This window comes from Neophocaena asiaeorientalis, unplaced genomic scaffold (genome assembly GCF_003031525.2).
Source record: "Neophocaena asiaeorientalis asiaeorientalis breed wild unplaced genomic scaffold, Neophocaena_asiaeorientalis_V1.1 scaffold1, whole genome shotgun sequence".
NCBI lineage: Eukaryota > Metazoa > Chordata > Mammalia > Artiodactyla > Phocoenidae > Neophocaena > Neophocaena asiaeorientalis.
The window spans coordinates 4,948,983-4,958,721 of record NW_020171981.1 but is presented as its reverse complement, the minus strand read 5'-3'; positions in this window follow the sequence as shown (position 1 = coordinate 4,958,721).

Below are 9,739 nucleotides of genomic sequence, written 5' to 3'. Positions count from 1 at the left end.
TTCCGCCGCATGTGGGATCTTCCCGGACTGGGGCACGAACTCGTGTCCCCTGCATCGGCAGGCGGACTCTCAACCACTGAGCCACCAGGGAAGCCCCCTGCTCTCCATTTTAACCATTTTTATTTTTAGATATTCTGGTGATTGTCATCTTATCTCTAATTTTTATACTGTTATTTTAAAATATTTTATTTCTCTTCCTTGACTTATCAATGTTAGACATTATTAATTGATTGCCTTTTAGGATTGATGAGGATTTGGCTCTTAACCTCCCATTTCCTCTTCTCCTCCCAAATGTGGTTTCACTCCACTGTTCTCAGACCCTCCACTCCTCATCCCTGCAACATCAACATCACACTTCAAGGCCTCTATCACTTGTTCAGACCACCAGAGATGGAATCTCTTGATTTCCCACTTTGGAAGTGAAGACACTTCCTCATGATTGGTCCCCACATCTCTTCTCTTCCTTACATCTCCCAGCCACTGTGAGCTACACTTTTGACATCGAGTTATTAACATTTACCTTCTAGGCTATAACCACAGACAAGCCTTCTGTGATTTGTCTAAAAGTTAATCCTTGTTTAAAAAAACAAAAACAAACAAACAAAACAACAGCATTTGACTATGTAAATATTGTTCACTGCAGAGCCCAATGCTGTGCTGATACAACATGACTGTGACAACCAACCCTCATCATTTTATGGGTAGGAGAACTGAAATCAGAGAGGTTCAGTGTCTTGTTGAAGGTCACATAGCTTGTGCGTGGTAGTGTTGGAACAAAACTTTTAGTCTCATGGAACCTGGCTTTTAAACCCTCTGTTACTCTTGAGAGAGGCAGACCTGAACTAAGGTAACTACCATTAGGTTTGCAGCTAAAAATTGGGGTGAGATGGAGTCAATGATAACCAAGATTCCAATCTGTGTGGGCAGGAGTGTCATGAATTGAGAACAGAGCACTAATAGACAATCTGAATAGACCTATATCTATTAAAGAAATTGAATCAATAATTAATAACCTTTCAAAATAGAAAGCACCAGGCCCGGATGTGTTCACTGGTGAATTTTACCAAACAATTAAGAAAGAAATTGTACCAATTTTCTAAAATCTCTTCGAGAAGATAAAAGCCGAGGGAATACTTTCTAATTCATTCTGTGAGACTAGCATTACCCAAATACGAAAACCAGACAAAGATATGACACGAAAATAAAACTGTACACCAATATCTCTCAATATCTCTCATAAATATAGACGTAAAAATTCTCAACAGAATATAAGCACATCGAATCCAACAATGTATAAGAAGAATTATACAACATGGCCAAGTGGGATTTATCTCAGATATGCAAAGCTGGTTCAATATTTGAAAATCAATTAATGTAATTCACCACATCAACAGGCTAAAGAGGAAAAAATCACATGATCATATCACTAGGTATAGAAAAAGCTTTTGACAAAATTCAACATCCATTCATGATAAAAACTATTAGTAAACTAGGAATAGAGGAAAACTTCCTCATCTTAATAAAGAACATCTACAAAAAATCTATAGCTAACATCATACTTAATGATGAGAAACTCAAAGCTTTCCTGCTAAGATCAGGAACAAGGCAAGGATGTCCCTCTCACCATTGCTTTTCAATATTGTACTGGAATTCCTAGCTAATGCAGTAAAACAAGAGAAGAAAATAAAAGTTTGTTTTGTTTGTTACTGTTTTACATCAGTTTTAACGGGAATAAAAGAGGGAGTAAAAACAACATTATTTATTAGTGGTTTACATACCTGTCAGGAGGGCAAAAGTGATTGTAACCTGCATAAATAACACACTCAAGAACATTCCACGCTCCTTTGTCGTTAGAGCAGTGCAGGTTATAAAACAAAAATGTGACTATTTCCATTAAAGTTGGCATCAAAAATTAGTTTTGAGAAAGAAGACGAAAGTTCTGGATGCCAGGAAGCAGAGTTTTTCAGAATCAAAAACAAAGAGAGCCCTAATTAAGGGCAAGGCCCCATCCCTCAGGGGTCACAGAATTGGTTCTTTTGCTTTTAACTAATTCATCATTTTCACATGTCAAAGGAGTTTTCTTTGCCCAAAATTAAAATTAAAGAGACATCATAACACAAAAAAAGGCATTAAGAAGGAAGAACTCAAACTGTCTTTGTTCATAAATGACATGATCATCTATACAGAAAATCTGAAATAATCGACAAAAAACACCTGGAACTAATAAATGATCATAGCAAGTTTGTAGGCTACAAGGTTAATATACAAAAGGCAACCACTTTCCTACTGATAACAGCAACAAATAAGTGGAATTTGAAATTAAAAACACATTATCATTTACATTAGCATCCCCTCAAATGAAATGTTTATATATAAATCTAACAAAATACATACAAGATCTATATGAGGAAAACTACAAAACTCTGATGAAAGATATCAAAGAAGAACTAAGTAAATAGGTATTCCATGTTCATGGATAGGAAGACTCAATTTTGTCAAGATCTCAATTCTTCCCAACGTTATCTATAGATTCATTGCAATCCTAATCAAAGTTCCAGTTAGATATTTTCTGGTTATCAACAAACTGATTCTGAAATTTATATGGAGAAGCAAAAGACCCAGAATAGCCAACTTAATATTGAAGAGAAAAACAATGTTGAAGGTGGAAGACTCGATTTCAAGACTTACCATAAAGCTACAGTAATTAAAACACTGTGGTATTGGGAAAAGATAGACAAATAGATCAAGGAACAGAATAGAGAGTCCAGAAACAGAGCCATATAAATACAGTCAACTGATCTTTGACAAAGGAGCAAAGGCAATACAATGGGGAAAAGATAGTCTTTTCCACAAATGGTGCTGGAACAACTGGACATCCACATGCAAAAAAAATGAATCTAGACAGACTTTATACTCTACAAAAAAAGTAACTCAAAATGGATCACAGACTTAAATGTAAAACACAAAACTAAAACTCCTAGAATAATAAATAGGAGAAAACCTAATTGACCTGGGGTATGGTGATGACTTTTCAGATACAATACCAAAGGCACAATCTTTTTTTTTTTTTTTTTGTCTGCATCGGGTCTTACTTGCAGCACGCAGGATCTTTCGTTGCAGTGCACGGTCTTCTCTCTAGTTGTGGTGCGTAGGTTTTTTTTTTTTCCCTCTCTCTCTAGTTGTGGTGGGCGGGCTCCAGGGCATGTGGCTCTGTAGTTTGTGGCACACAGGCTCTCTACTTGAGGCGTGTGGGCTCAGTAGTTGTGGCGCATGGGCTTAGTTGCCCCGTGGCATGTGGGATCTTAGTTCCCCCAACCAGGGATCGAACCTGTGTCCCCTGCATTGGAAGACAGATTCTTTACCACTGGACCACCGGGGAAGTCCCATCAAAGGCACAATCTTTGAAAGAAATCATGATAAGCTGAACTTCTTTAGAATTAAAAACTTCTGCTCTGTGAAAGACAATGTCAAGAGAATCAGAAGACAAGCCACTGACTAGGAGAAAATATTTGCAAAAGACATATCTGATAAAGGACTGTTATCCAACATATACAAAGAATTCTTAAAATTCAACAATAAGAAAACAAACAACCTGATTAAAAATTAGACAAAAGGGCTTCCCTGGTGGTGCAGTGGTTAAGAATCTGCCTGCCAGTGCAGGGGACACGGGTTTGAGCCCTGGTCCAGGAAGATCCCACATGCTGTGGAGCAACTAAGCCTGTGTACCACAACTATTGAGCCTGTGCTCTAGAGCCTGCGAGCCACAACTACTGAGCCTGTGTGCCACAACTACTGAAGCCAGCACACATAGAGCCTGTGCTTCGCAACAAGAGAAGCCACCGCAATGAGAATCCCGCGCGCTGCAACAAAGAGTAGCCTCCGCTCACTGCAAGTAGAGAAAGCCAGCACACAGCAACGAAGACCCAATGCAGTCAAAAATAAAATAAATTTATATACAAAAAAAGGACAAAAGACCTGAACAGACATCTCACCAAAGAAGATATACAGATGACAAGTAAGCATAGGAATAGATGTTCAGCATCATATGTCACTAGGGAATTGCAAATTAAAACAAAAAATGATATACCACTACACACCTATTAGAATGGCCAAAATCCAAAACACTGATACACCAAATGCTGGCGAGGATGTGGAGCAACAGGGACTTTCATTCATTGTTGGTGAATGAAAGTACAATCCAGCCAAAAATAAATAAATAAATAAAATTTAAAAAAGTGAACTCTAACGTAAATATGGACTTTGGTGACGATGAAATGTCAGTGTAGGTTCATCAGTTATAACCAATTTACCACTGTGGTCTGGTATGTAGACAGTGGAGGAAGATGTGTGTTGGGGTGACGGTGGGTACATGGGAACTGTCGGGACTCTCTTGGTACTTTGCACTCACCTTTGCTGCAAACCTAAAACTGCTTTTTTTTTTTTTTTTTTTTTTACGGTACGCGGGCCTCTCACTGCAGTGGCCCCTCCCACCGCGGAACACAGGCTCCAGACGCAGGCTCAGCGGCCATGGCTCACAGGCCCAGCCACTCCGCGGCATGTGGGATCTTCCCGGACCGGGGCACGAACCCGCGTCCCCTGCATTGGCAGGCGGACTCTCAACCACTGCTCCACCAGGGAAGCCCTAAAACTGCTTTTTGAATTATATACATATATATATTAAAAAACAATACAGAGCTCTGAGGGAGGAACTTTTGTTATTGTTGCTTTGGTTTTGGAGGGGTGATGTAGATAAAGAACGAATTCTTGTTGCATTTTGAGCACGTTGAGCGGGAGGTATGCGTAGAACATGCAAAAGGCAGTGTTTACAGGCAAGCAGAAAGCTGAGGAAATCAGGAGACAGATGGTGCTGAGGTAACAGACTTGGGAGCCATTTAGAGTGGGGACGTGAGCCAGGAAGACAGCAGGGCTAGAGAGAATAAAAGGCCCAGAAGGGGACCCAGTGCTTTGGTCCTGGGGCAGTCATTGGGCAGAGGAGCAGGTGGAGAGGTAGCTGTGTACTGGTAGCTCAGGGGGCACAGCGTTTCGGGGGCAACCAGGCCCTTGGAGCACAGGGGCAGGGAGGCTGGGAGGGTGAAGCCTGGGAGCACCCACGGGGTCCCACAAGGAGGGAGGCCAGCTTGGGGCGGGGCGGGGGTGGGGAGGTGGAGGTCAGCAGGGTTGGTTGAGGGTGGGAGGGAGGAGGGGGTGAACTTCTTTCTCCCAGCATCTGGAGTTAGACGGGGAAGGCGAGAGCACAGAGGCTTGAGAGGGTGGCAGGTCTCAGAGAAGGTGTTCTAGGATGCGGGAAGTGGGAGCGTGTTTCTAGACTGAGCGGACAGACTCTGAGAGAACCCAGAGCACAGGTGGAGGAGTTAGGGGCTTCTTCGGGCTCGTTTCCATATATCGTAGAAAAAGTCTTACTCCAACTCTTAAAAGCGTTTTGGGGGTTAAATACCCATAATTCCACCTTTCAACTTGCTCAACGATTCAGTTTTAGTCTGATGTAAAGAAGTTTTTCCCGGCATTGAGAGAAGGGGGCTCCAAGGAGGTCCCGTCCCAAAACCTCTCTTCTCAGACAGTAGCCTAGGGGGCCGGGTGGGGGAAGACTGGACGCTGAAGACTCCAGCAGCCGCAGGGGATTTAACATCGAATTCATCCCAAGTGAAAAACAGCATTGCCGGGACCGCCCCTTCTCCAGGCACCTCTGAACCCGCGCCTGGAGGGGGCGGGGAGGACCTTGTGCGTGGGGCCCCGCGCGTGGGAGAGGCCGGGCTCTAATTGAATCCAGGGGCCTCGAGACCCAGGCCAATGGCTTTTCCCGGCCTAATTAGAAGGATTTTTTGGTTTTTTTTTTTAACCCAGTTAACAAATCCATATGGTCTGCGATTCATTTCTCAGGATCTTTACCCTCCTGAAGTCGTAAATGTTGAGGGCGTTTTAGCACCCGAGGATTGGGAAAGGGGAGGGCCCACAGGCCTAGGTTTCCTGGCTGGAGCCTCCGGAGCCGGGTCCAGGAGGGGGCCCTCCAGCACCGGGGTCCTACCCTCCCCCTGCCGCTCAGCCACCCTGATCCATGGGCCAGTCCTGGCAGGCGCCTCCGCCCCCACCCACGCCGGCCGCTGGGTCTCCCCAGGCCTTTCCTCCGGCCAAAAATTCCCGGCCCAGCCCTTCTTGCGAGCTCGTTTCGTATCACACAAGTCGCCTTCCCTCTGCCCACCCCACCCCTGCTCGGCAACGAGGCCCACTGCTCTTCCTCTCTCTGCCGACTCCCAAGTGCGACCTGTTTCCGCCATCAGCTTGGGAACTGACTAGAGACCAGAATCATTCCTTTCCCATCACTCTGGGGGCTTCTTAACAGTTGTTGCCAGGAATTTTTGTCTGCTCCAAATTGCAGAAAACACCGAGGTTAGACCTAAGGCGGGCAGAAGGGAGAGTATGGCCCTTTGCTATTTATATAGGGATGGCCCTGGGTGCCAGAAAGACTGGAACCTGGGAGCCAGACCCCGGAGTCACCTTCCACAGGCATCACTGGCTGGCTCACGGCCACCCCAACCGCCCCCCCCCCCGCCCCCCAGCCAAGGGCCTCAGGTCTTCTCATCAGAGCCAAGGCAGGGAGGGAGGGAGACTAGGGGTTTGTTGAAAAAAACAGGAACGAGGAGGCCCTTCTGGCCAGTGGCCAGTGACCTTGCTCAGGGCCTCCAAAGCTAGGAGATGACTTTCGGAGACCTAGTGAGGCAGGAGATAGATGGGCTCCAGGTTAGACATTTACAAATGGCCTCCTTGTTTACATTTCGTGGGGCAGGAAAAAAGTGGGCCTCAGGCCAGACACTTAGAAACTAGCCTCCTGTTTGCATTTCCTGAGACAGGAGATAGGTGGGCTCCAGGTAGGCATTTGCAATCAGCCTCCTGTTTACTCTCCGAAATGGAAGTAACAACAGGAACAGGGTAAACACCTAGGCTTTGTCTCCTGTGGACACCTTAAGATAACAGTCATGGTAGGAACAAAGAGGGGCTAAACCTTGTCTGAGTAAAGAATCAAGAGATCACCTACCACCCCCCCCCACCTTGGGGCAAGGGAGACACTACAAATGCGCAAAAAAAAGTCTCCTTGGGGGTCAAAAATCAGGGCACGCCAGGCCGTAATGAGTCTTGCTTTTCCCAGATGCCTTTGCTGCGAGATCCACCTTGGCTGACAGGTGTGTGTGCACCTGGGGTGGTGGGGTGGGTCCTGAGTCAAATTAGCAGGTGGGGGGGGAACAAAACAAGACAATTGGCCAGAGGGAAGACAAAGACCCGGAAAACTGCCCCCTTATAAAGGATTTAAACTTCCCAAAGGCACGACTCTCTCTTCGCCCGTGTGTCTTTCCCCACATACTCTGCTTTTCCAATAAATGTTTTACTTTTCTCTTTACCTTCCACCTCCTAGTCAGAATTCATTCTTTTTTTTTTTTTTTTGCTATACGCGGGCCTCTCACTGCTGTGGCCTCTCCCGTTGCGGAGCACAGGCTCCGGACGCGCAGGCTCAGCGGCCATGACTCACGGGCCCAGCCGCTCCGCGGCATGTAGGGATCTTCCCGGACCGGGGCGCGAACCCGTGTCCCCTGCATCGGCAGGCGGACTCTCAACCACTGCGCCACCAGGGAAGCCCTGAATTCTTTCTTGTCAACGCAGGCAAGGACTGGAGATTTAGGCCCTAGCCCCTGGCCTCTGAGGTCTAGCTGTCAGGGCTCCTGGTCAGGGAACTAAGATCTTGCTTCCAGCTGCCGTTTGCTGCTGCATGCATCCGAAATCACTAGGAGTGCGTGGGTGGGGAGGAAGGAGCCTGCTTTCTGCCCCTGAATCCTCCAGAACTTGCTGGCTTCAGGAGTTTGTTTGTAGAGAATATCTTGCCCTTGAGAACCTGCCCCGCAAAGGGGACTCTGAGAAGAGTCCAGAATAATGGAGGCCCAAGGTCTCAGATGGGTTCGCATCTCTGCTGTGCATTCATGGTGTGACTCTATGAGTCACTATATGTCTTTGAGCCTCAGTTTCCTCATCTTTACAATGGGGTGATTGTACTAATAGTTGTTCACGAGGCACAGCGCTGGGTGAGGGGGTAAGAGTCAGTCCCTTGTTCTCAAGGAGCTTACAGCTCAGGTGAAACGAAGAAGGGACTTTAGTAAAACTCTGAAAGAGGTTGGAGTGGGGAAGGGAGGGGGAGAGCAGCCCAGAAGGCAGACAGGTGTCTCATGCATTCGTCTCCAGTCCTGTGTCAGCGGCAGCCAAGCTCAGCGATCGTCCCCGACTTTGCTCGCCCCAACCCTACAGCCTACACCTAGCCCCTGCATGGAGGCCCAGGCTCTGTCTGTCTTGCAGATTGGCGTCTGTGGGTGGCTTCTCCCGCCTCCACATCGACAGCCGAGAATGGGGGAAGGTGTGAGATGCTGGCCTGGTTGGAGCCAGAGGGACAACCCGTGAATGCCTTTTGCACAACCATGTCAAGCTGGATTAAGACACAGGGCTGACTCCCGTTAACATGCTGCCTTCTCCATTTTCCCGCTCTCTTTATCATATCCAAGTACAGCTGGCTTCCAAGTTCCCTTGGAATGGCAATGCTCTGTCCTCGCTGGATGGTGTGATGGCCCCGTGTGGAAGTGGGTCCAAGTAGGTTGGAGGGAGACGGGCTGGACTTGCTCCACAGAGGAGGAACACAGTCAGCACTCCATAGGCTTTTGGGTACCTACTGTGCACAGGTGCTGGGGGGGTGGGGGGAAGCCCCCCATGGAGATGGGGAGGGTTGCAGAGATGAGTCAGCTTATAGGTTAATGAAAGGTAAAGCAAGGACCCAAAATGGAGTAGAGTCCATTCTCTGCAGTGCCAAGGAGATATCCTGCCTGCAATGCGAGAGGGAGATCCGGGAGGGATTCCAGGAGGAGCTGGGAAAGGGATGTGGCCACAGGCAGAGCTGGGAGAGGGCCCCTCAGGACGCAGACGCAGCAGTAAAAGCCCCAACTGGGAAGCGTAGGCTGGACTCAGGGGACACAAGTCATCCAGTCTGGCTGAAGGGTGGGAGATAAGCTGGAAGGGCAGGGAGGGTTCCTGTGGGGGCCTCTAATGCTGGGGCGGGGGCGGGGGATGACAATGACTCACATATCTGTGAGCCAGGGTTGTGCCAGGTCTAATCTCACATATATATGCTTTCAGTTTTACAGCAAACCTCCAAGGGAGCTGCTACTTATTCCCACTCTACAGCTGAGAAACAAAGGCTCAGTGAGAATGTGTGACTGCCTTGCCCAAGATCCCAGTGCTCGTAAGTGGCCAAGCTGGGATTTGAACCCAGGACTGTGTGACTCTAAAGGTCACATTTGTGTCCCTTGGGTACTGGAGTCCAAACAACCAGCAGCAAAGGTGGGAAGAGTGTTCTGGCCTTGGGGCTTCATTTCAGGGACCCGGGGAGGGTCCCTGTGGGGTTACCCAGCAGGACCCAACAGAGCCCAGGGTAGGGAGGGGCAGGAGTGCCCAAAAGGGTGGACTTGTGCAAATCCCAGACTGAAACTCAAGCTCTGAGGACTCTCAGTGGCCGGTCAGAGAGGTGGGCAGTTGGGGATGGGCAGAGGGGCCCAGGCAGAGGTCCCCCAGGGTGGGCCTTGGGTTGCAGGGTGGTCAGGCTGGTCTTCTGCCCCCTCCACCAAGCCTGGCCCGTGTGGCTCTGTGCCAGGCTCCCTGTGGTGCCAGCCTCCTGCAGCCTGGATGGGGGGCC